The following is a 27,704-nucleotide window of genomic DNA, read 5'->3' on the forward strand; positions in this document are numbered from 1 at the left end:
CGGTGTGATGACCACATGCCCCTCCATATACGCATCCAGTGACTCCTCGGCTTGAGGATAACACGGCGGCCGGTCGGTACCTGTTCGGACGGAGCTTTTTTTAAAATGTTGCACGTTGCACTTCCCCACACCCCATCTTTGCTTAGTCCGCGTCTTTGCTGAATAGGAAACGAATGATAACTTTATATCTTTGCTTAATAGATAGTCTCTGCACAGTAAAAAAAAAAAAAAAAGAGTAAAGCACATGTGATACGCAAACTGATATTAAGAATGTTCTGATGTGTACCACAGTGATTTATTTACAGTATGTGTGCTGTCTGCAATCCAACAGCTTATACATTGTCCTTGCACACAGTAAGAACCACAACAATACGAGTCGCTGTCCACTGGACGATATGTAATTTTATAAATTTGTTTCACTTTAGGCCTAAATAAATGCAATCACATTAGCATGTTCGAATTAATGAAACAACTTAAAAAAGTCGCTCTAAGTTTTCAAATATTCTTTTGCAGTGCAGGAGCAGACGACATGCTGCTGACCAAAACATTAATGTAACTGGGGATTTTACCTACCTGAAGATAGGTATGGTAGCTCGAAACGGGTTTTGGCACTGAAATAAAGCATTTTAATAACAACTTTGACTCGTTGCGTTATTAACCAACCATGTAATCTGTATTAAAACAATCGAGCTGTCTGTAATCCTATCGATGTTTCTCCTGAATTATCTGGACCACCGTAGCAATAACAGTGAGTGTACGGGAAATGTCTGTCCCCTCTTTGGACCTGACCCACCTAGAAGCCGGCATCGTGCCAGCATATTTTGTTTGTTCCTCCAGAAATAGGTGGTTGACGGAAAAAAGCGGCCGCCCCACGTTATGTTTTGTTAGCGACAACACCAGGGCACCGGCCGTGGTGGATTCTGTTAGCGTGTCTGCCCCAAACTGAGCCTCTCTGTAAACGCTAGACATCACCGCGCTCGGTTCTGCAGGTACAGTTCATCAGTATTGTTCATATTTATGGTCATTGCCCCAGCGGAAGATAACTTCCATTAAATATTCATACACTGCTACTAGCACTAATAGTCTGCCGAGCAAAGAACCACTCTCTATGTTAAGACATAGGTGACATAAAATGAACAGTAAACTGATATCAACAGATAATGTCTTACATTTGCGGAGAGCATAACTGATGAGGAAAAGATTAGTTTTGTAGAAGGCAGACTTATAAAGACGTGAAGTACAAAGAAGCAGCCTGCAAAGAAACGCGTTATCTGATCATCCGCGCAATAAGAAAAGATGCTGCTATCTGCGGCATCGCTGCGTCCATTCACATGCACAGATTGCGCAAGGAGGTGTACTTTTCGTACAAGGCAACAGAGAGAAAATATTTTATACTCTGAACCAGGTTATCTTCACGTTGCGAAGTGTTACAAAGTCTGTTAAGAGTACCTCAAGGCCGGCCGGAGTGGCCGAGCGGTTCTAGGCGCTTCAGTCTGGAGCCGCGAGACCGCTACGGTCGCAGGTTCGAATCCTGCCTCGGGCATGGATGTGTGTGATGTCCTTAGGTTAGTTAGATTTAAGTAGTTCTAAGTTCTAGGGCACTGATTACCTCATGTTAAGTCCCATATTGCTCAGAGCCATTTGGACCATTTTTTGAGAACCTCAAGGAAACACAGGAGTGATTGTGACATAGAAAATTAGCGGTGTTCACCGCTTTCCTTCAAATTCTGGAGGTAGTAGGGCTCGAATAAAGGGAGCAAATGGTTATAAATCCTACAATCTGTACAGAAACCAGACAGCATTTAGCAGTCGAGGGCCATGAAAGGGAAGCAGTGATTGAAAAGGGAGTCAGACGGGTTTGTAGTCTATTCCTAACGTTATTAGATCTTGTACACAGAGCAAGCAGTAAAGGAAACCAAAGAAAAATCTAGAGAAGAAATAAAAACTTTCTGAGGTTTGCCGATGCGATTGCAATTGTCAGAGACAGCAGAGGACTTGGAAGAGCAGTTGAACGGAATGAGCATCTTGAAAAGACAATGCTGAGGGAATTAGATTAGAAAACGACGCAGTAAAAGTAGCAGATAAGTTTTGTTATGGGGCATTAAAATAACTGATAGCCGAAGCAAAAGATACAAAATGCAGACTGGGAACGGCTAGAAAAGTGATTCTGAAGTCTTAACTTAGTAACATCGAAAATAGTTTTAAGTGTTAGGAAGTCTTTTTCTGAAGGTATTTGCGTACAATGTAGTCTTGTTTGGAACTGGAACTTGGGTGATAAACAGTTTAGACAAGAAGAGTATAGAACCTTTTGAATTGTGGTGCTATAGAAGAATGCTGAAGATTAGATGGGTAGGTCATGTAAACAGTGAGTAGATACTGAACAGAACTGGGGAGAAAGGAAATTCGTGGCATATCTTGACGAAAAAAAGGGATCGGTTGATGGAACACGTTCTGAGACATAAGGAGAGTGGAGCCAAGTATGATGGGGCGGGGGGGGGGGGGGGGAGAATCTTTTGAGGCAGGTCAAGAGATGAGAGCAGCAAACAGGTTCAAAAGATGCAGGTTGCAGTAGTTATTCAGAGAAGAGACTTGTACAGGCTTGGAGAGTTGCATCAAACATGTCTAAGGACTGAAAATCACAACAATAATTTACTGCACCTATTAAAGCTTGACATGACGTCAAGTGGAGATATATCCGCGATTATTCTAAGTCTGCTGTCTGTGTGCTAGTGGCTTATGGATGGTGCGCCCAGCAAATAAAACTGCAGATCGCTTTGCAATTTCTATAGATCTGTAGATGTTCTAAATTTGAAAGAAACTGGTAATCATTTTGAAGGCACATGCAACAACCGAAATATTACAATAATAAGAGTGAAAATTGTCAGCCATAAGGTGGCGACAAGTTTAAACATGCAACGTTGTGCATTATATAACTAACATATTTTACCTATTCGGCTAGTTAGAAGGGAACACGCAGTTCAAAGGGTAATTCAAATCTCAGAACGATTTACCATTTGCCCATGTACTGTGGGCGTAGTCAAAGTTAGCGATAAAAGAATAATCAAAGAAACATGTCACACTAATGATAGAACCCAACACCTCTAAATTATACATTGACTAACATAATTTTACGAAAACAAATCCTGAGTGAATGACTGACTGACTGACTGACTGCTAATATCTGCTATACTATAAGCTCATGGGGGTGTTACAGAGCAATGCTGTGCCTGTCTTGTAAGGCATGTTGATGTTCGGTGGGATGTCGATGCCAGAGCGCCAAAACCAAGTGACTGCTCTGGGAGTTCCAAACGTAAACATGTGTAGGTTATATTCCTGGTCGTGATGTAATCAAGCCTGAGACATTTTCAGAATTCTTCTATAGTGTCGAATATCTGTAATTTAATTTATTTGGGCCGGCCGAAGTGGCCGTGCGGTTAAAGGCGCTGCAGTCTGGAACCGCAAGACCGCTACGTCGCAGGTTCGAATCCTGCCTCGGGCATGGATGTTTGTGATGTCCTTAGGTTGGTTAGGTTTAACTAGTTCTAAGTTCTAGGGGACTAATGACCTCAGCAGTTGAGTCCCATAGTGCTCAGAGCCATTTTTTTGTAATTTATTTGTATAAATTTATGTGAATGTATAAAACTGTACCATTTAAAATTATTTCACCCGTAACTATTTGTAACTTACATGTTTAGAATAAATTTGGAAGATTTAACGTAAAAATCCGTAAATTTAAATCAACCCAATTTTGCTAAATGCACTGACGAAAAAAAAATATCGCAACACCAAAAAGGAGTTGTGCGACAGAAACAAAAATTGGTAGGCGTGTTTCTACATTTGAAAGATGCCTCTTCAAATTTCGTGCCAATCGCATAAGAGTGGCCGCTAGTAGTTACTTTAGATTAGATGTGGTGAGTTGATTTTAGTCAGAATGCCTTTAAGGGGACAAAGATGGCCACTATCAACACCTCACTGATTTAGAACAAGATCGTGTAATAGGGCTACGAGAAGCTGGAAGTTCCTTCTGCGATATTACAGAAGACTTGGCAGACGCTGTACGTGATCGCTGGCAGCGGTGGTCACGAGAATCTAGGGTAGCAAAAAGACATGTCTCCGGACGGCCACGTGAAACTACCGAGAGTGAGGACCATCGTGTTCGGCGTATGGCTCTGGCGCATCGCACTGCATCTGCAGCAGCAATCTGAGCAGCAGTTGGCACCACAGTGACAAAACGAATTGTTGCACATCGTTACTTAAATGACAGATCCGCGTCAGACGCCCTGTAGCGTGCACCCCAAACCACCGCCATTTCCGATGAGCTCAATGGGGGGGGGGGGGGGGGGGGGGGGGTGGAGGTCTGTTGTGTTCCATGATGAAAGCTGTTTATGTCTCGGTGCCAGTGATGGCCGTGTGTTGATTAGGAGGAGGCCAGTTGAGGACCTGCAACCAACCTTGTCGCGTGCTAAACACACTGGACCTACACCTGGATTTATGGTCTGTAGTGCGATTTCGTATGACAGCAGGGTCACACTCGCAGTTATGCTGCCATTCATGATCAACATTCCAGAGGGTGTTTTTCAGCAGGATACCGCTGGCGCACATACCGCTGTTATAGCCCAACACGCTCTACAGCACGTCGACATGTTGCCTTGACCTGCTCGATCATCAGCTGTGTCTCCAATCGAGCACATACGGGACATCATCGGGAGGCAACTCCAGCGTCATCCACAAACAGCATTGAACAACCGTCCCTGCAACAGGCATGGAACTCCATTCCACGAACTGACATCCGACTCCTGTACAATACAATGCGTGCACGTTTGCATGCTTGTATTCGGCATTATGGCGGTTTCGCCGATTATTAATGTAGCAGCATTCACATTTGCAACGGCTTATCTCGTATCTCCTATTATCTTGCAATGTTAATCACTTACATATATTACGTAGACAAATGTATTACTGAAATTTCATTGCTCTACATTATTTTTTGGTGCTGCAGTTTTTTCCGTCAGTTAATTTATCAGTTATTGTCTTTGACAGCGATGTAAACTTCTTTGCTTCAACTATTATCTTTCTACTGCTTCTTCGTGAATGTTTAGTGGGAAGTTGGGGAGTAACAAAGATAAGTCGTGCTTGTGATGCGGTAGGAAGCAGACATCACATTTGGAATTAATAGCTCAAGGTAGCAAATGAATATTACATTTTGCTGTTCTGATGTTTGAAGAGTTAAAATACACACATTCAAAGTCCAGATATTTTTTATTTCGCAGTTAGTGATTCACCAGACTTTCACAATCCTAACGTCAGTGGACGTTCTTTGTACAAAGCAGACCTGCGGCATTATTATAACTCAATTATAAGACAACGAGGACAACTGTAAGACGTTAAGGAAAAAAATATTTTAGTATAGTGAATTACATTTAATGCAGCTCCATTTAAAGTAATGACAAATGTAGTTTCCATGGACAAGTCCTAGCATAACCAGCATTGAATCGGTATATTACACAATGTATCTATGTTTACTGTCCTGCTGGTTTTCCTACATTGGCAGGACTTGCCATCTACAAGAAATTCATCAGACCTTAAACAGAAAGGCCATCTCGATGGATCAGGGTCGCCCGTGTGTAACCTAACTCGTTGCTAAAAATACACTCTCGTACAGATCAATTGCTTCACAGTCGACTTGCGAATTATAACTTTGGAAGGAATTGTGCCATATGATCGTAAGGATAGGAGCAATATACAAAAATACGTCACTTCTTGTCACAAATTTTCAATGCTGGAAAGCATACAGGACTGGCAATATTGTTTGGAAAATTAGAAATCAAACCTTTTTAAAAACTTCACCCAAAAAATGACACTTTTGTATGTGGTACCCATGGAGAACAGTAAAGGACAGATTCAGAGAGCCAGAGCTGAAACGACGTAGTGATTACGGAAACGCGGAGCCCGTTGACATCTGTATTGCACTTTACGACAGTGTATTCCGCTGTGCGAGCTTTGTATTGGCTCAGTAAACATGCCTGAGCGTCGTTCACAAACGCCATAATCTGTTTATTGGACTAAAGCAGTAGTGCCGTTCGCAGACATGTCATAATCGTGCAGTCTACTACGTCTACACCTGTACTCAGCTAGAGAGAGAGAGAGAGAGAGAGAGAGAGAGAGAGAGAGAGAGAGAGAGAGAGAGAGAGAGAGGAGACTCCAACATCCGGCGGGAGGGGACGCGCAATCCGTGACATAGCGCCTCAAACCGCGCGGCTGTGAAGAACAGTGCAGTTCTTCTTTGAATATTCTCTCTATCTTTCGTTAATCCAGCTTCGTTAAGTGTCCCAGATCGACCAATAACACTAAAAAATTGTTGACACTTGTTTCGTCGACGACCTCTTCGAAGCGTAAATTTCGCTTCGTTAGAATGCTTCTGATAAATCTGAATGTGCCACTATCCTTCCCTGCAGTTAGATTTGTTATTATTCCGCTTTAAATGCATAAAAGTTGACTGAGTCCAGTAACTGATTGCCTATCGTCTAATCAGAGGATATAGCATTTTTTCGTCTCTCTTCGCACATTGTATTTATTTATGTTTAGGATCAGCTGCTAAACTTTGCACCAGGCTATGATAGTGTAATATTTATTGCCGCTTCTTAACAAGAATCTAATGATGTTATTTCCGTGTAAACAGTTGCCTCGTCTGCGTCAGTTTTAAAAGCGCTGCTTATCAGGTCGTTAGTACAAGTGAAATGGTCGGTTGTCTATGTAACTTGGTACACTTACACAACCACTGGCGGATATGTAAATCACTAGAGTTTGAATACTCCGTAACAGGTAGACCGGCCACCAGAATGCATTAGTGTCGTTCGTGTTTGGCGTTGTTAGCAGGCCTGGTAGGGTATACAAGCGACGTGAACAGTGTCAGAAGTGTGAGAAATGTGAAGGACACGTAGGTGCCATATAACCGTGTGAGACAGTGGTAGCATCAGCTGACAGAGTTTGAAAGGGATCTCATTGTGGTTCTCCATGTGGCCAACTGGTCGATTCCTGCAATACCCAGATTTGAAGCATTCGAATGTGACAGTGGGCCGAAGTTGGATTCATGGTAACGTAAGGGCAAGCATACTCATCAATGTTCTGGTCGTCCACGTCTGACCATCACAAGGGAGAATTTGTACCAATCACATCGTAACCCCTTCATACATCTGCATACCATCTGAGAACAAGTAATGCCTTCGGTATTTTGTCATCCTGAACAATTATAGGGGTCTAGCAGCAGTCGGAGTAGGGAATTACCGACCTGTGTGTAGGCTGCTGTTAACCCCAATACATAGACGGCTGCCTTGGAGTGAAGGCGTGACTGGGAAGCATGGTCTGGGTTCTGCACCGCCTCTGATGGTGATTGTGGGCGAGTATGACAGCGGCCTGGGGAGAGGTCCCATTCCTGCGTGTTTTGGAGAGGCACAGCGGCGTTGCTTCTGACGCTATGATGTGGGGAGCCATTGGGTATGACTTAACATCATGGCTAGTAATGATTGAGGGAGCTCCAACGGCACAACAGTAAGTAACGGACATCCTGCGTCCACATGTTACCTCTCATGTGACAGTATAATGGGTTCATTTTCAACAGGACAATGCTCGTCCACACATTGCACGTGTCTCTATGTATTTGCATGATGTTGAGGTACTCATATGACCAGCAAGATCCCCAGGTCTGAGCCAATAGAACACTTGTGGGACCGGGTCGGTCGTAAACTCTGCCCAGTGTCAATATGTAGGATGCGTAGGACCAATTAAAGCAGTTGAGGGCCAGGTTGGCTCAGGGAACGATAAGACTTTCCCAACCGAATCAGTGTACCAGTGCTCAAACTGCTTAGTTCTTTGTATGTTTGACTCGACTTTGTAATAACTGAAATAACATAAAATATTCTCCGAATTATACTAAGCGGCGCATTTGATCTGCCTGCCGACAGAGTCGAGATTTGGTAGCTTTTCTGTGGTGTTCTCCGCCAGAGAGCTCGTTATGTGCTCGGGTATCGATGCCAGCGCTGCTGAGGCTGAGTGAGGATGGAGCGAAGCAGAGGGCAGTGAGTCAGTTGGTGACCAGCAGCCAAGGAAGGCATCTGGGAGGTATTGCGCTGTGGATGCAAGCTGTTTGAATAACCAACTTCCGACAAGGGACATGGCTGAGAGTGTGTGGACACCGCAGACTAGGAAGGCAGTGAGTTTCTTTCCCCTGTAGCGAGTGAGAACAGCAACCCCAGCAAGATACGCAGACAAGTGGCTTTGGTTGCTGCAGTAGAAGTGAAGTATTAAGAGTGTGCTTTAGTGGTCTGCAGTGGTTCTGTCAGTTGAGAAGTGTTCAAATTCAGAGCCGTTCGCCGAGTACAGCGTACACTGAAGAGAGACAATGTATTTGTTTTAACTGCTGTAGTCCATTAGTCTTACCTTACACATTCGGGCCGTCAGCACATTATAGTGTGTTTTTATGTTGCTTACTTAAACACTGATGGAATGTGTTAACTTGTGCCGAAACGAGAAGTTTTTGAACTGTTTGTGTTTTTATACCAAGAGTATGGTAAATAGAATACATACATGTAAGTGTAGAAAACTATTTGACTACTATTGTTCATAGCGTAGATATTTTTGCAGAAATTTTGACTGCAGTAATAGCAGCAGCAGCAGCAGCAGTAGTAGTGAGTAGCTGGTGGAGGTACTGTCTAATAGAGGTAGAGATGGAGACATTATTGTTCATTTTCTCTGCTATAAGGATTGATGCCCAGTTGTAAAATTTAAGAGCAGATTGTATTTGTTGCTCTTGTTTAGAGGGGAATCTGGTGGATTTGTTCTATAATATTAAATGGTGCCCATCAGTAACATCTATTTGACAAGAGTGCAAATGTTTTGATCTGTAATTTTGTTCTTGGTGGTGCTCTCTTTTATGTCACTGGGCTGTACCTAATATTAGATTGTTTTTTGATCTTAGTTAAAGAGTCTTTAATTTATTTGTTACGTTCTGGTGCCCAGTTTGCTCAAGAACTACAGGTAGGTAATATACCTTCGAGCTGTCACTGTTATTTTAATATTCTGTTCTTGTAAACTTTTGCAGAAGGTATTTATTTTTTAAATTAATGTTTTCGGTAAAATAAGCCCTGGCCTGCACAACCATCCAGACCTAACACCACTCCGCCCAAAACCAAAGGTACAGTGGTAGCAGCCATGGTTGTGCTTTGTGCTGGCATGGTGCCCATCGCATTTGTTTGTAACTTCAGAAAATGTGTCTTGCTTTCCCATGCGCTGTTGCGACCATGGCATCTAGAAAGATGCCAAGAATTGAATCCCTACGCAAAGATGAATTAGCATAGGAAGCAGTTGCTCGTGGGCAGGCACTTCTGAGCTCTGTGTTAGAGTTGCCTCAGCAGCTTCGGTGTGTCGTGGGTGAATCGTTGCAGTTGATGGCGGGAGAGTGGAAGGATATGAGTAGTGAAATGAACATGTGGCTGGACAGCTGTGAGACTGAAGTAGTGCTCCATTTTTTTGTTGTTAGTCACCTTCCAGTGAGCAGCTGGGTAGGTTGCAAGCTAGAACCACACTTTATGGCAATATAGTTAACGATTTTTTATTGTTAGTAAAAGAAGTGGAACAGGATAGGACGGGGCGGATGAAGGTTATAATTAATGATTTATCAACTGGGTCATGCATCCAGGACATCCCAATGGATGTAAACTTGGTATCGGGTGAGAGGAGGTTAAGCAGACAGATAAAGTAGAGGTGGTAAAGGGGGACGGTAGAACGTGCCACAGTTCGCCAGGTTAACCTACTTGTTACACGGAATACTAAGTATTTCTGGAGTTCTCGATAAATTCAGCACCCAATATGCTTAGATGTTTGTATAATATGGTGTCACAGGGTGATGTCAACAGTTGTGCCACAGTTGATACACCAGTTCCCGTCGGATCCACCAAAGTTAAGCATTGTTGGGTGTGACCAGTACTTAGAAGGGTGACTGTCCGGGTGCACCACACACTGTTGACAATTTTCCCGTTACCTTTATGGCAGAGGGAACATCAAAATGGCTCTGAGCACTATGCGACTTAACTTCTGAGGTCATCAGTCGCCTAGAACTTAGAACTAATTAAACCTAACTAACCTAAGGACATCACACACATCCATGCCCGAGGCAGGATTCGAACCTGCGACCGTAGCGGTCGCTCGGCTCCAGACTGCAGCGCCTAGAACCGCACGGCCACTCCGGCCGGCCAGGGAACAGCAGGAGTGGTGGTGAAAAGTTCATAACTAGTCTTTGCGCCAGTGTCCTGGATTAAATTCTATACCGCAATGCAATGTCTTGTGAAGTGATATGAATGATGATCTGTCATCGGATGGGTACGTTTAGCTTGGTGGCATCCTTGGTGCTATTTGGGAGGAGTAGGCTGTGCTGGCACCATGTTTCATCCTCTCCCTTCTCTCATCATCCAACACGCCCGCGCGCGCGCCTTACATCTACATCTACATGGATACTCTGCAAATCACATTTAAGTGCCTGGCAGAGGGTTCATCGAACCACCTTCACAATTCTGTGTCATTCCAATCTCTGATTTCTCTTATTTTATCTTTGTGATCGTTCCTCCCTATGTAGGTCGATGTCAACTAAATATTTTCGCATTCGTAGGAGAAAGTTGGTGATAGGAATTTCGTGATAAGATTCCGTCGCAACGAAAAACGCCTTTCTTTTATCTGTCCATCCCCAATCCTGTATCATTTCTGTGACACATTTCGCGATAATACAAACGTGCTGCCTTTCTTTGAACTTTTTCGATGTACTCAGTCAGTCCTATCTGGTAAGGACCCCACACCGCGCAACAGTATTCTAAAAGAGAGCGGACAAGCGTAGTGTAGGCAGTCTCCTTATAGGTCTGTTACATTTTCTAAGTGTCCTGCCAGTGAAACGCAGTCTTTGGTTAACCTTCCCCTCAATATTTTCTGTGTGTTCCTTCTAATTTAAGTTGTTCGTAACTGTAATACCTAGGTATTTAGTGGAATTTACGGCTTTTAAATTAGTCTGATTTATCGTGTAACCGAAGTGTAACGCGTTCTTTTTAGCACTCATGTGGATGACCTCACACTTTTCGTTATTTAAGGTCAACTGCCACTTTTCGCACCATTCAGATTTTTCTTCTAAATCGTTTTGCAGTTCTTTTTGGTCTTCTGATGACTTTATTAGTCGATAAACGATAGCGACATCTGCAAACAACCGAAGACGACTGCTCAAATTTTCTCCCAAATCGTTTATATAGATAAGGAACAGCAAAGGGCCCATAACACTGCCTTGGGGAGCTCCTGAAATCACTTCTGTTTTACTCCATGACTTTCTGTCAATTACAACGAACTGTGACCTCTCTGACAGGAAATCACAGATTCAGTCACATAACTGAGACGATATTCCATAAGCACGCAGTTTCACTACGAGCCGCTTGTGTGGTACAGTGTCAAAAGCCTTCCGGAAATCCATAAATACCGAATCGATATGAAATACCTTGTCAGTAGCACTCAGCACTTCATGTGAATAAAGAGCTAGTTGTGTTTCACAGGAACGATGTTTTCTAAACCCATGTTGACTGTGTGTCAATAGACCGTTTTCTTCGAGGTAATTCACACAATTCGAACACAATACATGTTCCAAAATCCTGCTGCATATCGACGTTAACGATATGGGCCTGTAATTTAGTGGATTACTTCTATTACCTTTCCTGAATATTTGTGTGACCTGTGTAACTTTCCAGTCTTTGGGTACGGATCTTTCGTCGAGCGAACGGTTATATATGATTGTTAAGTATGGAGCTAATGCATCAGCATACTGCGAAAGGAACCTAATTGGTATACAGTCTGGACCAGAAGACTTGCTTTTATTAAGTGACTTAAGTTGCTTCCCTACTCCGAGGATATTTACTTCTACGTTACTCATGTTGGCAGCTGTTCTCGATTCGAATTCAGGAATATTTACTTCTTCTTTTGTGAAGGCATTTCGGAAGGCTGTGTTTAATAACTCTGCTTTGGCAGCACTGTCTTCGATAGTATCTCCATTGCTATCGCGCAGAGAAGGCATTGATTGTTTCTTGCCGCTAACATACTTCACACACGACCAGAATCGCTTTGGATTTTCTGCCAGGTTTCGAGACAAAGTTTCTTTGTGGAAACTTAGAAGCATCTCGCATTGAAGTCCGCGCTAAATTTCGAGCTCCTGTAAAATATCGCCGCCGTCCGGGATTAGTCGAGCGGCCTGAGGCGCTGCAGTCATGGACTGTGCGGCTGGTCCCGGCGGAGGTTCGAGTCCTCCCTCGGGCATAGGTGTGTGTGTTTGTCCTTAGGATAATTTAGGTTAAGTAGTGTGTAAGCTTAGGGACTGATGACCTTAGCAGTTAAGTCCCATAAGATTTCACACGCATTTGAACATTTGAACTAAGTCAGGGGAACAACTACAGCAGTTATGTGATGAAATGAAATGACATATGGCTAGGGCCTCCCGTAGGGTAGACTGATCGCCTGGTGCAAGTCTTTTTAGAAGACGCCACTTCGGCGACTTCTGTGTCTTTGGGAATGATATGGAGATGAAGACAACACAACATCCAGTTCCCGAGCGGAAAAATCTGCGACCCAGCCGGGAATCGAATTCGAGCCCCTCCCATGGCACTCAGCTATGGGGGCGAACAGTTGTATAGTGAATTTGATGATGTGCTGGCTGACAGATTAGAGCATGAAAGAGTTTGAAAGACTTGAAAAGGTTAGTCGAAGAGATATTCAAGCAAAGAGTTATGCACTCTCCCACACCATATTCAGCACCCATCTGTCTTGTGCAAAACCATCAGGCAAATCCAGAATGGTAGTAGATTAAAGGGAACTTAACAAGAAGGTGGTTCTCCAGCCTGTATCGTTGCCACACTTGCATACGCACTTTGGGTGGTTTGTGGGTGTCCATGTCTTTACTACAATAGATCTGAACCAGACTTATTATCAGATTCCTTTAGACAAAGGATCAAAGCACCTGACAGTGTTTACCACTTGGAACTTGCTTGAGTTAAATTGGATTCCGTTTGGATTCTGTGTTATCCCAACTGTTAAATATGTTGTTTTCTTATACTAAACTCAAATTTTTGCATCATTACTTGGAAAACTTAGTTTTTTTTAACAAAGATTGGCAGTAACTCACGGAACTTTTCGGAAGGCGGGGTTGACAGTTAAACACGAGAAGTTGGTCAGTTTTCCTGACATGTCATTTCTGGGGCATATTATGTAGCCAGGGGAAGTAAGAGTTGATCCAGTACGAACCAAAGCTACGAGGGAGTGTTTTCTGACAAAACGTCAAGGAAATAACGAGATTCTTAGGGATGTTTCTTTTTTTTACGATTTCGCGGGGTGATTTCGTGGTTAGGGCGTGCCCCCCTTTAAAAAAGAACGCCTTTGCGATGAGCTAGAATTCAGCGTCCAGTATTATTAGTTTATCTTGTTTCTGCTCTTGAGGAAGAATGAGCTGCCATTCCTCCACATGCATTCTGACACATCCGAGAAAGTGTCCCTACCAGAGTTTAAGCCGAACAGTGGGTACACTCCATATTTACGAAATTGCAGCATGCTAGAGTAACTTCGGTCAGCAACTTCTGTTAATAGAATGCTTCTGAAAAAAACGTCGACATATACCTCGTGGTTCTTTGCACGAATGCCGTCACATGGACAATGGCTCCTGCTGCTCCCCAGTCAGAGAAGTCGTTCCGTCCTCCTCGGGCGCCTTGAAACAGTTCGCCGTAACACACAATAACGAAAAACACCTGCTCGCACTCAAATTTTACAGCCACATTTCTTTGGCTTATTTGTATCGCACTGTTCCAGTGATTTCCCTTCGAATGGCGTTACCATTGACCTTAATGGAGTCACCATTGTCCTTAATCTGATAGCTTTCTTGAAATGTAGGAAACGGCGCAGTTCTTCATATCTCCTGCAAGACATAACATCTGCAATGAAGTTCACGGGTTGGTCATTTTCCTTAGACCAATAAATAGATCTTCAGTTCAGAGGCAGAAGTAGGGAAATATATTTTTTGTCCTTTTTGATATGTGTATAAGATGGTCTGATAAACTATTTCAGCTGTTAAGCTCTCTGAAATTAAATAAGAGTACATGAGTACACATTCGCTTTGCCAGTAAATGATGGCACGTTAACGAAGTTGTGTAAGCGACTGAACCAAATCGCATTCCTTTTAGTAGGTTTTGCTGAGATACCGTAGCTCAGAATGTTCGAATTTACGTTTCAACCTGTGTTATTTGCTGCAATTGTTTCGTTGTTGTCGGTATCACTTCTTTCTGAAGACATATTACAGGTATCAGTGATGGCAGTCCACTTCAAATGATAGGTCATTATCAGAGTCATAACTACGACCCTAGAATTCTTGTGACTCAGCTTCCAAAATTTGTAGAGTTTTTGGATCGCTTATAACATGGCGATAGTCCTTTATTCTGGGGAATTCTACTGCCCTCGAATGACTTGGCTGATGAATGATATAACTTTATCTATTTTTAGAAGATAGGTTTGTAAATATTATTCATTATGTACGCATATGCAGTAAATTTTGAAGTTTGGCGAAAACCTTCCATTCAGTCTATTTCAGAAATGACTTCAACTGAAAACAGTAATGGAAAGTAATATTGTCTCATATGGGGACCCAAGTTGATATTGCGAAAACAATATTCATACGATTCAGATGTCTGCAAATCTTATCAAATTATTAGCAAACGAATTACAGCACTTAAATATGGGAAGACTTACTGTACCTTTCCTACAAGCCAATATAACATAGCTTCGTGGCTACACCAAGAATGAAGTGACAAACTAAGGAAAATCGCTTGAAGAAAATGCCAAGACGGTTCCTTTGAAAGGGCACGGCCGATTTCCTTCCCCATCCTTCTATAATCTGAGTTTGTCTTCGCTAAGAACATCATTGTCCACGGGACACTGAACACTAATCTTCCTTCCTGTAATAAAACTCAGAAAGCGGCGCAATTACAAATATTTTTTGAAGGGACCGAGATACGAAACTTTTAATCGCGAAAACTGACAATGTCCGGAAGAGCAGTTTGCTGACCACGTGCCCTACCATATCAGCATCCATCGAAGCCTGTCGGCAGAGGAAGGCACTTCGTTCGGTCGATACCATTGAGCATTCTGAGGCCCGTTCGGATGGAGTTTTGTTTGGTGTCAGATACGGAACTAGGGCTCGATGCATTCAAAGTGGACACTGTACCATTTAACGCTATCGTGTCGAAAACTAACGTTAAGAAAATTGTGGCTGCAGTAGGTTTCTGATTATAACTTAAATACAACCAGCAGCCATAAGCAATACTAGTTTCTGATTTCTTAAAATCCATCGACAGATGGCTCCTACAAGCTCCCATGCTGGGGCTTTGCCTTGTGCTCATTTATTGGGTAAATGTGAATAAACTTTTTATATCATACTTGTGGCTGGTTCCTGTTTTTTGTTATAATCCTTAAAACTATCGCACTTATCTTCGAGCAAATATGGTATCAAAATAATTTTTTAATTTCGTTTTTTGAACTGACCACCGTCATAGTCTTTTGAGCTCCTCTTTGCTGGGAAATCAGCGATGAGTTTTTCTGTGCTTTTTGTAATTGAGATGTACCATATTTGTTATTAGGTAGTTTCTTGCATTAGGTTTATTCTGCTTTCAACAGCGCCTATACTCGAGTGTTAGATGGAATTTTGTTACTGTTAAGGTAAGCTGTTTTGAGTTCATAACGTATTCTTGAATTTTCTCAACATGCAAACTTGAAACTTGTGTGCCAAGCTCTCTACCAGCGTCGTCAAACGGAAGTGGAGATCAATACGATATTTCGATTAATAATTTTAATTATTGGACCCAATCAAAAACCCCCGAAAGCTGGATTCAGTCACTTAAAAGGTCGGAAAAATTTTTGTGATGGAGGAAATTATATAATGTAAACATTGATAGAAACAGATGTATTGCGGTATTTGTTTCTAAACTGCCGGAATTTTGTAATTCTCTGCTGCTGAACAGTCAGCATCACAATGTGAAATCAATGTTTGCTTTATGATTATTTTAATACTAATGCTGATAAGTGAAATATTACGAGAAACACGCCTCCATACACTTGAAATGCATTTCTACAACATAACATGAAGCCATTCGTCAGTCGGAGGTCAAAAAGAAATGGAAATAATGATAGAAACGATGTGATAAATTTGAATTTTCTTTCCAGAAATTTTATGTCGATTTCAAGTTGAATAAACTATGAATGCTTCGAAAATTTTGATAAATTTACTGGCTACTTTAACAAGTTAAAACTACTTGTCGAAAGTTCGTTTGGATGTGCAAAATTTCTATGACGCGGTCACATTTTAATGCATTTTATCACACTTTGTAGCCCATTGCCGGCTATTAACGTCTTCCAGTGCAATTTTTTGCCATGGCCATGCCACGAAATTTTTTGTTTGCGCTACTTTTCTATTGGTATGCCGCTTTTGAGACGCAATTAACACGTGATGCTTTAAGAGCTATTGTGCGATGTGCAACATTGTTCGTCTGCGTGCTGCACAAGGAATTAGAGACAAATTCTTTACGGCGAACATAAAATGACTTTCCTTTTTTTGTTGTACCTAAGTAATACGAGTACTGATTCGGAAACGTAATCATATATCTCAAGTTGGGGGTGTAACTCAGTGGTAGAGTGTCTGCTTCGCATGCAGAAAGTCCTGGGTTCAAATCCCAGCTCCTCCAAATATTTTTTCCATTTCTATCATCTTCATACTTTTGTGGAATTGTATTATTTATAACCTAATTTCGAGTTATTCTACAAATAAGTAAACAAAACATTATAATACAAACCAATCTTGCAGTTTCCCGCCGCTAACTGAAGTTCCGTTACTTTCCCTCACCTTGTAAAAGGTGCTTAGAAATTTTAATCAAACAAGTCAATTCGTTGCTGGGACCTGTAAAAGAAGCAGAAATTCAGTCAATGTGGAGAGTTTCCGTTACTACCAGAGACTCGGATATAATCGGTCGCCTTCGCCACTCTAGTTGAATGGTCTGAAATTAGCTGGTGAGGGACAAAGGCTGTGCCCCATTTCGAAACAACACTGAAGTATTCGCCTAGAAAAAGTGTGAAAATCAGTACATCAAAATGTTTGCTGCGGAGGTGTTGCGGTAAAAAGAGAAACTTGAAATTTAAGTAATTTGGTAGGGGACATGGGAAGGTTCACTCTCTGTGATGTAAAGTACAACTAAAACTATTTTCAGAGCGTCGTTTAGAAATACGTGCGTGTTGATTGTCGCTGCAGGTGTGGTATGTAACATCACTATTCATTGCGTCGTAATTCTTTGTTAATGGTACTGATTACCGATCAGTTTTCTGCTCACAAAATTCAAAATGTTCGGCGCGCGTTTGTGTGTGTGTGTGTGTGTGTGTGTGTGTGTGTGTGTGTGTGTGTGTGGTGTGGCTCCAAAGTTTGCATTTAAATTCTCTGTATAGCTCTTTCGTACATATACTACGCTATCACGTCATACAATACATCGTAGCATGCATATTTAAATAAAATAAATCAAACGAAAAAAAGTGCGATAATGGAAATAATCATGAAAGTAATGTTAAATAAAGTTTAAGAATTTCCATACTAAATTGTGGACAGACAAACGAAATCTTTCTTTCTGCTTTGATAAACACAGTCTACAGTATGCAGTTCTTTAGAAATTTAGTAAAAAAGTTTTAATAAAATCCCGTAAAATATATCTAGTACAGGGGATATGCAAAATAACGTGAACAGTGGTAGCAATGGGATGGTTGTGTTTGACGGTCAACAACGCAGGTGGGCTGTGCGTGTTCAGTACTAGGCATCAGTGCAGGTTGTTTACGAGTAGTGCACACTTCATTTTGCATTCAAAGGCAGAGGTAGGCGTGCAGTGAAAGACCTAACAGAGTTCCAAAGAGGGCAGATTGTGGGGCCCAGATTAGCTGGAACATCAGTAACCAAGACAGCCAACTTATTGAATGTTTCAAGAGCAACAGTCATGACAACCTACACAAAACATGGAAATACATCATCGCGTAAACTTATTAGTGGGCGCAAATCAAAACTAAATGACAGAGATCGTCGTATGCTAACACGAACTGTGTCAAAACAACACAAAACTACTAAAGTGACTGCAGAGTTCAATAGCCATCTTCGAGACCCTATATCTCTCGACACTGTCCGCCGAGAACTCTATAAAGCGAATATTCATGGACTAGCTGCTATACCGAAACCATTAGTGACGACAGCCAACGCAAAGAAGTGTGGAATTTGGTACCAGGAGCATAAATTTTGGACGGCTAATCAGTGGAAACACGTCATATGGTCCGACGAGTCAACGTTTTCCGTATTTCCAACATCGGGTCGGGTTTCAATCCTGATTGCTTGATTCGATCGGTTAAGCATGGAGATGGAAGTGTGATGGTGTGGGCAGCCCATGGTATTCTTCTGGTTCTATCATTACGCTTAAAGGCCGTGTTACAGCCAACGATTACCTGAACATTCTAGGTGGTCAGGTGCACCCCAAGATTCGAATGTTGTTCCCCAACAATGACGCCTCATTTCAGGACGATAATGCACCAATTCATACAACCAGGACAGTACAATCGTGGTACGAGGAGCGTGCACCCTGAACTGCAGCGTCTTCCCTGGCTAGTAGAGCCCTTGGACTTGAACATTATCGACCCCTTGTGGGTGTCATTGGAGCGGAGATACCGGAGCAGATTTCCGCCCCCTAGTCACCACAGGAGTTAGAAGACGTTGTGATCGAAGAGTGGCGTAACATTCCACTGGAGACTAGACAATCATTATAAGCAAGTATTCCAAGAAGAATCGCAGCTGTATTACGGGCAAATAATTATAATAAATTATTAATAAACCATTCCCAAGTAACTATAGGTGTTCACATTATTTTACCTATCTCCTGTGCATCCACTATGTTTCGTTTTTCAGACAAGTCATTATTTTCAACTATTACTAAAGTAACGAGATGTTTTCAAAAAACTTAAATTCTGTCCAAAATTTTGTTCTTAAAAATGAGTACTTAACATTGTTTACTTGCAAACTGCGTAAACTTTACTAGGAAAGCATTGAATTACAACTGTTTACTTCCTGGACGAGTTAACGAAACATGGCTGTAACAACTCTCGAAAATTCGAATTTAAAAACCCCGAATTTTTTCAGTTTATGATACTAAGATTAGCATTACAAGTTTAGCGATAATGAAGTCTAAAAACCTCAGAAATAATCTAAGATTTATGGTAATCTAAAATTAATTTCATTGCCAGTACAAAAATTAATGTTAAGGTTGGCCCTCAACATTTCTGCCATCACACTGTCATGTAACTTCACGTAAACAGTGGCCTCCGACACACCATAACATTGTTCATTTGTTTAAACAATTGTTTACACAGTTGTGTACGCTTACGTGATTAGCAACTACTTTTGAAACGCATTTGTGTTCAGGAACATATTCAGGATCTGTACATGAATAATAGTTATCGACATCATTCTCGGATTTATACAAATCGTCCCTGAAACGCATCAGGACAAAGTTACCATTGGTGAGAATCTGAAATTTGTGAAAGAGCTGCCATTCTCGGTTTATCGCGGATCTATCAACCAGTATCAGTAAAGCATATAACTTGCCAAGTTATAAATGCAGTAACTCTTTTTCTCATCGGCTGTTTCTTCCAAGTGTTGACAGCTGAGGTCTTCATTTAACCTATATCTTGACAAAGTTGTTAGGAATGAAAACTTCAACTGGAAATGTTTTATGTGGGGATTATATGAAGGGGTCGAAGTTTATTAAGTGGCGTTATGTATGCTGATTGCATGATTTGACTTTAAGAATTTTAATTTTATCTCCTCTAAAAAGAAAAACCTAAGATGATATATTTTTTGGGAAAATGGTCTTTTGGGTGGAACGTTGCATGTAGAAAACAAAAGTAATGAACAAGTGTCGAATTTTAACTTCCTAAAGTGCCACATATCACACCTAAACGAAGTAGTTAATAATCACAAAATTAAAATATTTAAGTAAGTATGTGAAACAGAAGGCCGTTAAAAATAATGCCAAGAAGGAGATGCAAATAACGATGATGAAAGCCATCGCAATACCATGGTGAGCGCTTATGGAAAGAACCGTGACATCTAAAGCTAGAAACAGAGTTAACGTATTTGAAATTCAATTTCTTACATAATGTGATTTCTTACAAGTGAGAAAGGAGTCTGACGGCTAGACCAGATTAGAAATGAAAGTCAAGACAATTACAAAACGAGATGTCCTTCATTAATCTTTATCGATGTCCTCCGTCGATCCTATCCGGTAAGGATCCCATACCGTGTAGCGGTACCCTGGCAGACGACAGACAAGTGTGGTGTAGGCAATCTCTTTGGTGGATTTGTTGCATCTTCTAAATCTTCTGTCAATAAAACTGTCTTCGGTTCGCCTTCCCCACAACATTACCAATGTGATCGTTCCAGTTTAAGTTGCTTGCAGTTGTTATCCTCAGGTATTTAGTTGAATGGACAGGCTTTAGATTTATGTGATTTATCCCGTAATCGCTATTTAATGGATCTTTCTTATACTCGCGTGGATGATCTCTAGCCGGCCGAAGTGGCCGCGCGGTTCTGGCGCTGCAGTCTGGAACCGCGAGGCCGCTACGGTCGCAGGTTCGAATCCTGCCTCGGGCATGGATGTGTGTGATGTCCTTAGGTTAGTTAGGTTTAACTAGTTCTAAGTTCTAGGGGACTAATGACCTCAGCAGTTGAGTCCCATAGTGCTCAGAGCCATTTGAACCATTTTTGATGATCTCTCACTTTTCATTAGTGAAGATCAGTTTCGCACCATGAAAATATTTTGTCTAAATCATTTTCCAAGTGGTTTTGATCTTCTGGTGACTTACTAGACGGTAAATGATAGCATCATTTGCAAACAGTCTAAGAAGGGTGCTCAGATTGACTTCTAAATTGTTTCTATGGATTAGGAACAACAGATGGCCTATAACACTTCTTGGGGAACGCCATGTCGCTTCAGTTTTTCCCGATGTCTCTCTGTCATTTATTATTGACTGTGACCTTTCTGATAGGAAATCGCGTATCCATTGCACAACTGAGAGGATGCTCTACAAGCACGCTGTTTGATTAGCAGCCACCTCTGAGAAACAGTGTCAAAAACCTTCTAGAAATATGGAATCAATTTGGGATCCCTTGTCGATTGCAATCATTTCTAGATTAGAAATAGCTAGCTGTGTTGCACAAGAACTATATTTTCTAAATCCTTCTTGACTGTGTCAATAGATCGCTTTCTTTGAAGTAATTCATAATGTGCGAACACACATGTACCAAAAACCTACTGCAAATCTACGTCAGTGATGTAAGTCTATAATTCAGCGGATTACTCTTATTTCCTTTCATGAGTATTGGTGTGACCTGTGCACTTTCCAGTTTTGGGTACAGAACTTTCGTCGAGCGAGCGTTTGTATACGATTGCTAAGTGTGGAGCTATTGTCTCATCGTACTCTGAACACTAACTGGTATGCAATCTGCATAGGAGACTTGCCTTAATTGATTTATGCTTCTTCGCTACACTGAGAATATATATATATATTAAGCTACGTTTGATGAGTTTTGAATCGAATTATGGAATATTCACTTCGTCTTATTTGGTGAAGAAATTTCGGGAAAATGTATTTAGTAACTCCGCTTTAGTGTCACCGTCATCACTTAACATTACCATCGCTGTCGCGCAGCGAATGTATTGATTACGTCTTGCTGCTGGTGTACTTTACATGCAACCAGAATCTCTTTGAGTTTTCTGCCAGATTTCGAGACAGAATTTCTTTGTGGAAACTGTCAATGAATTTCACTTTCACTTTTGCTTTTGCAAAAGTGTTCTCACCTGTTTTGTATACCGTGGGAGATCAGTTCTGTCTCTCATCAATTTATTTGATGCAAATCTCTCAATTACTGTCGATACTACATTTTCGAATTTAAGCCACATCTGGTCTACACTTACGTAGTTCAGAAAGAATGGAGACTCTCTCTTAGAAAATACTCAACGAATTTTTATCCTTTTTTTTAGATAGATATATTTTCCGCTTATTTTTGGCAGGTTTCGCTGTTAAGATACTCAGCAACCTTTTGTAATCCCTGTATTTGTCATGATGCTCCGTACTTGCTTGGGATTATTTGTTGCTAAGAGGTACATTATGTTTTCGCAAGCATTTACACTTAGAATTGCTCAAAATAATACTGAGAGAAAACATTTAGTACAATTTCTGACGATTTTTTATACCTAACACCGTTTTTGAATATGTATTTTCGCCAACATATCGAGGGTAGATTGAAGTCACCTTAAACTAGAACCATGTGAGTGAAGTTATTAATGTATTACCATCGAAGTAGTTGACTAAACTATATAATTGTGTTTGTGTTTTCTGTTTCATGGCACCGAGCGAGGGCAGATGAGACCAGTCTCGCACACTTCCATCGTACCTAGTCTGACAGCGCCGGTCAAGAAAACCCTACATGGTGACAATTATTGAACTATATGAAAAAAACCTAAATTACTTACAAACTACGGCGTGCACACACTTTATTCAACATGTAAACGTCTCTACAAATATTCAGATTTAGGTTATGACATGTTCGATGTGCCAACCATCATTGGCGATCATCTGGCACAGACGAATAACGGAATTCTCAATGACCCGTTGAAGTGTCAGAACATCGATGACCTCCTGAATGGCTGTTTTCAGCTCAGCAATGGTTTTGGGGTTATTTCTGTACACCTTGTCTTTAATGTAGCCCACAAAAAGGAGTCACATACACTCAGATTCAGAGAATATGGCAAGCAATCGAGGCCCATGCCAGTGGTCTCTGGGTAGTCCAGAGCCAGAATGGGGTCCGCAAAGTGCTCCTCCAGGGCTCAAAGACTCTTCTACTTCGATTGGGTCGAGCTCCGTCTTGCATGAACCACATCTTGTCGAAACGAGGGTAGCTTTGGATAATGGGGATGAAACCATCTCCCAAAACCTTCACGTACCGTTCGGTAGTCACCGTGCCATCAGGGAATATCGCACCGATTATTCCATGGCTGGACATTGCACATCAGACAGTCACCCTTTGAGGGTGAAGAGACTTCTCGATCGCGAAATGCGGTTTCTCAGGCTCCCAGATCCGACAATTTTGCTTATTGGCGAATCCATCCAATGAAAGTGGGCTTCGTCACTAAATCAAACCATACAGCGCATACCAATTCCCACCATGGCTCGCGGTCAGCCGTGCAGTTTTAACGGCCTAACACAAACCGTTCAGAAGGCGGCCTAACACAAACCGTTCAGAAGGTATGACGATGTTATTTCACATAGTGCAATAACTGTCACCCTGTAGCAACAGACAGCCAACCTGCAGAAGAAGATGCCGCTGGATTCGCCTGCATAGGTGTATTTTAACTACTGTACGGTGTTTAAAAAGAAAAACGTTGTATTTTAACTGTATCACACTTCATGACATAAAATGGAATGATGTATGTTCAACTGCCAAACCGTATCCAGCAATGTAGAAGTTATCGTTAATCACAGTAAAAAGGCGTTTTTGTGTGCGTAATTTGCTGTGGAGAATACAATACAATTGATTCTCAAAAAGTTTTTATTGTACAATAAACAGCGAGAGAAAACTGTTCTGTTGACCTTCAAACATTTAGATAGAAAATAAATCGTGAAAATATCAATGAATGTCTACGAAAAATCGCTCTCAACGTAAACTGGAATAAGCAGTGAAATAATTTTGAGAAGTTATCCAATGACATGATGTGAACAGTCGCCGGCCGAAGTGGCCGTGCGGTTAAAGGCGCTGCAGTCTGGAACCGCAAGACCGCTACGGTCGCAGGTTCGAATCCTGCCTCGGGCATGGATGTTTGTGATGTCCTTAGGTTAGTTAGGTTTAACTAGTTCTAAGTTCTAGGGGACTAATGACCTCAGCAGTTGAGTCCCATAGTGCTCAGAGCCATTTGAACCATTTTTTTGTGAACAGTCGAAGTTGTATGCTCACATCCTTTTAGTTTTAAGAAGATACTAACAAAATCTACAACCAATGGTAAAACATATATAATTCAAAATTAATTTATAACTTGCTCGTGCGAAACAGAATCTGACGAAAGTTGCGAAAATACTCTGCAGTGATAGAGCAGCATCAAGTTCTTAATTAATATCCACAAGACCAAGATTCTTTTGTTAGGGAAGGGTAAAAGACGAGCCAAAATCATGAATTTCTGGAGACAGATACCCAAAAATACTAGCCACAGGCATGTACAACTACCTCATAAAATGGCTGCAATTAACTGGAGAAAGATGTTGGGAGTTGTCAGGGAGGAACTGAAACAAAACGCAGAGACATTACCTATACCGAAACAAATGGAAAATAGGATAAATTCTGCATTAGGGTGATTTATTTGGCAGTTAATACTTCAGAGTTAAAATGTAAACTTCAGCTTTTCGGCGAGTGAAAGAGGATTATGACTGAGTTGGTAAAAGGTGATATGATGCCGTACTTTTGTATAGATAAAGAAAGGAAGCAAAAGTGGTACCGACTGCTCTAACAACTGCGACTTTGATACACATGTGACCACAAAGCCTTAACCCACTCGTGGATACATTGCCTGACCAAAAAAAAGTGAAGTGCCCAGAAGGGGAAGAGGAAACGAAATCAAACTTAACGGATTGGAAGCATATGTGATGTTATTTCAGGTGTTGCAAAATGTCAGATTTACAAAGAACTTGGCCGCTTGAGCTCATTTATCAGTATGACGTTGCACCGCTTCTAGTCTGGATGCATGCACTATTTGGACTGGGATGGGTGTCATAAAGACGTATCCTCTCCTAAGGCAAGTTGGCCCACAACTGCAGTAAATGGTCCTACATATCTTGCAGAGTTCACATTTGAGCTGGTCCACTGTTCATAGAAACACGAGCGTCTTAAAGGAAAGTTACCATGATACTATTGCATGAGAGGTAACACATCTGGACGCAGGATGTCTGTGACGTACGATTGCACGGTCTGAGTATATAACAATATTTTTTTATGGTTTATTTAATTTTTTTTTGCTTTAAAATTTTCGCAGATTGCTACTAAATTTTCTGTGTATGTGAAGTAAAGTGTACTGTACTGGAGACGGAATTCTTTGCATTGTATGTCAGTAATGTAAGTAAAGTACTATGCAAATTGTTTATTATGTTAAATAATTTTCTGATGACCTTTCGTATTTAAAAATATTTGTGTGTCTAAATTGTTCATGTTATTGTAAATTTGACAATTTAAGAAATGGTCACGCTTAGCAACAATATAAGAAATAGGTGTTACGTAAAAGCCAGTGTGCTTTCCTTTAAAACGGAAGTGGCTCTGGGGGATGGAAAAGGTGGCAAAGGCGAATTGGAGCACTACCTAGAGCAAGCGTGGGAAGTAAAGCCACACGGTCTGTATGCAGCAATGTTTGAGGCAACACCTTTGCGGAGCAGGAGAAGCTTTGCCTGCAAATTAGCGCACAAAATGCCTCGGATGGAGACTGCAAACGACTTACTGAATAGCAGCGAGTTGTTGGGCTACTGTATGTAGAATTGACCGACGCCAAGAACAGAAACTGAGCCCATACAGCAAGAGACCAGGCTGTACTGTAGGTAGTGTAGTCGCCATAATTGTTCGCCACGCCCAAACCTTCATTTACCAGATAAAACTCTTATAGTAAATTTACTTTTGTAGAGCGGGAACGATTAATTGAAACTGTGTTTTAATATTCTTGAAATTTAAAGAAATTGGTTCACCCTGTTATTTCATCCTAATCATACACCTATATAGGGTTCCTTCCTGGTGTTTGACGAATCAGAGTATCCTATTTTACAGACTTATAAAGTGCCAAGTTTATATAAAGAGGCACCATTTAAATTGTTTTTGTGTTTTCTTAACTGTTGCAAAGAGTTATAGTAAAAGTTTGCTTACGTAAAATTCTGTCAGTGTAGCCAAGTCACTAGAATCTGGTAAATGACTATACAGAGTTAATTCAAAGGATAATAGCTTTTGAAAGTAAATTCCAGTAAGAAAGAGGTTTTCTCGAAGTGAAATGATCCTTATAAAAAGTTTATGCTTTAGTATCTAAGTATTTTAATATTTGTTTTAGCTTTCCTGAAGTTGTCTACTGGGCTTTTTCTCTTTTAAAAACGTAATGTATAAGAGTGTAGTAGTCAAAAAGAAAGTCCAGTGTCTGAACCAATACTGTTTACGTGGAGTAATATTTATTTTGAAGAACCAAATTAAACAGTAGGAACAAAGTAGGCAAAATTCATAATTCTGCTTTTCCAATACTTTACTGTTTTACTGCCTGGATAGGCTGGCGACCATTAGTACATGTTTTAAACTACTAAATGAACTTGGAATGTGGTGGCCCAATGTGGTCGACTGGAAGCTTTACGAGTATGCCTGTCTCACGTTGCCACACAGTCCAATATAGCGAGACTGTCATATCCGAATGCCCCACAAATCTGGAATTGCACGATTTGAACAACTGTCCAAATGGAGGCTCACAATGAGGCCTCTTTCAAACTGTCAGGTGCTGATAATGCTGTCATACACGAGTACGCAGGATCTCCGTATCATCCTCAGTGACGAGGATGCAAAGTGAATATACCAACAGAAACTGGATAGCAATATGGGAAAACATACTCAACAAACGGTTAACTGTTATAATGTGCAGCCTAACATCAGTTTGTGAATGAAAGAATAGCACCAATGAAAAGATTAATTATATTACATGGAGCTAGCAACTGTTCATTCCATGGCGAGAAAATATGGAAGCACACATTTATATATGCCAAAATACGAACGCATTCGCCTGTCAACAAAAATTAAACTTGCTTTAATGAATAGAGAAGACTCAAGATAACAGAAGTGATAAGAACAGAGGTAAGACAGTATCTTCAACGAAACCAAGTGCTTATGGGAAACTTTGTCCACTTCACCATAACTGAATGCGAAAACCATTTGGAGAGTTTTGTAAATTTCTTAAGACTTGAGTAATAGAGAATAAGAGAATTTAGAAATTGCAAGGCAGCATGTCAGAGATGCTTGAAGTTATTTCACAACGAAAAAAATTTTACTATACTGAGGTAACAAAAGTTGTTGGACAGCGATATGCACATACACAGATGGCGGTAGTAGAGCGTAAACAAGATATAAAAGACCAGGGCATTGGCGGAGCTGTCATTCGTACTCAGATGACTCATGTGAAAATATTTCCGACGAGATTATGGTCGCTGGAACTACCAGACGCATGGCAATTACGTTTCGGAAATCGTAAGAGAACTCAATATTCTACGATTCACAGCGTCAATATTGTGTTGAGAATACAAAATGTCAGGCATTACCTCTTACCAAGGACAATGCAGTGGCGGACGACCTTTACTTAACGACCGACAGCAGCGGCTTTTGCGTAGAACCGTCAGTGCTAACAGACAGCCAACAGTGCGTGAATAACCGCAGAAATCAATGTGGGATGTACGGCGAATGTACCCGTTAGGACAGTAAGACGAAATTTTGCGTTAATTGGCCATGGACTTCAAATTCTTAATTA

General features: G+C 41.2%; 1 protein-coding gene and 1 non-coding gene across 2 annotated transcripts in view; one reads left to right on the plus strand and one right to left on the minus strand.

Annotated features, from left to right (window-relative positions):
* The window catches only part of LOC126419652 (uncharacterized), a 626,964-nt gene that overhangs the window by 426,469 nt on the left and 172,791 nt on the right, over nucleotides 1-27,704 (minus strand). The window lies entirely within an intron of this gene.
* Trnaa-cgc (transfer RNA alanine (anticodon CGC)) lies at nucleotides 16,722-16,793 on the plus strand. Its single transcript has one exon. It is a non-coding gene; the product is annotated as a tRNA-Ala (tRNA).

The sequence above is a fragment of the Schistocerca serialis genome, chromosome 9, assembly GCF_023864345.2.
Source record: "Schistocerca serialis cubense isolate TAMUIC-IGC-003099 chromosome 9, iqSchSeri2.2, whole genome shotgun sequence".
In the NCBI taxonomy this organism is placed as follows: domain Eukaryota; kingdom Metazoa; phylum Arthropoda; class Insecta; order Orthoptera; family Acrididae; genus Schistocerca; species Schistocerca serialis.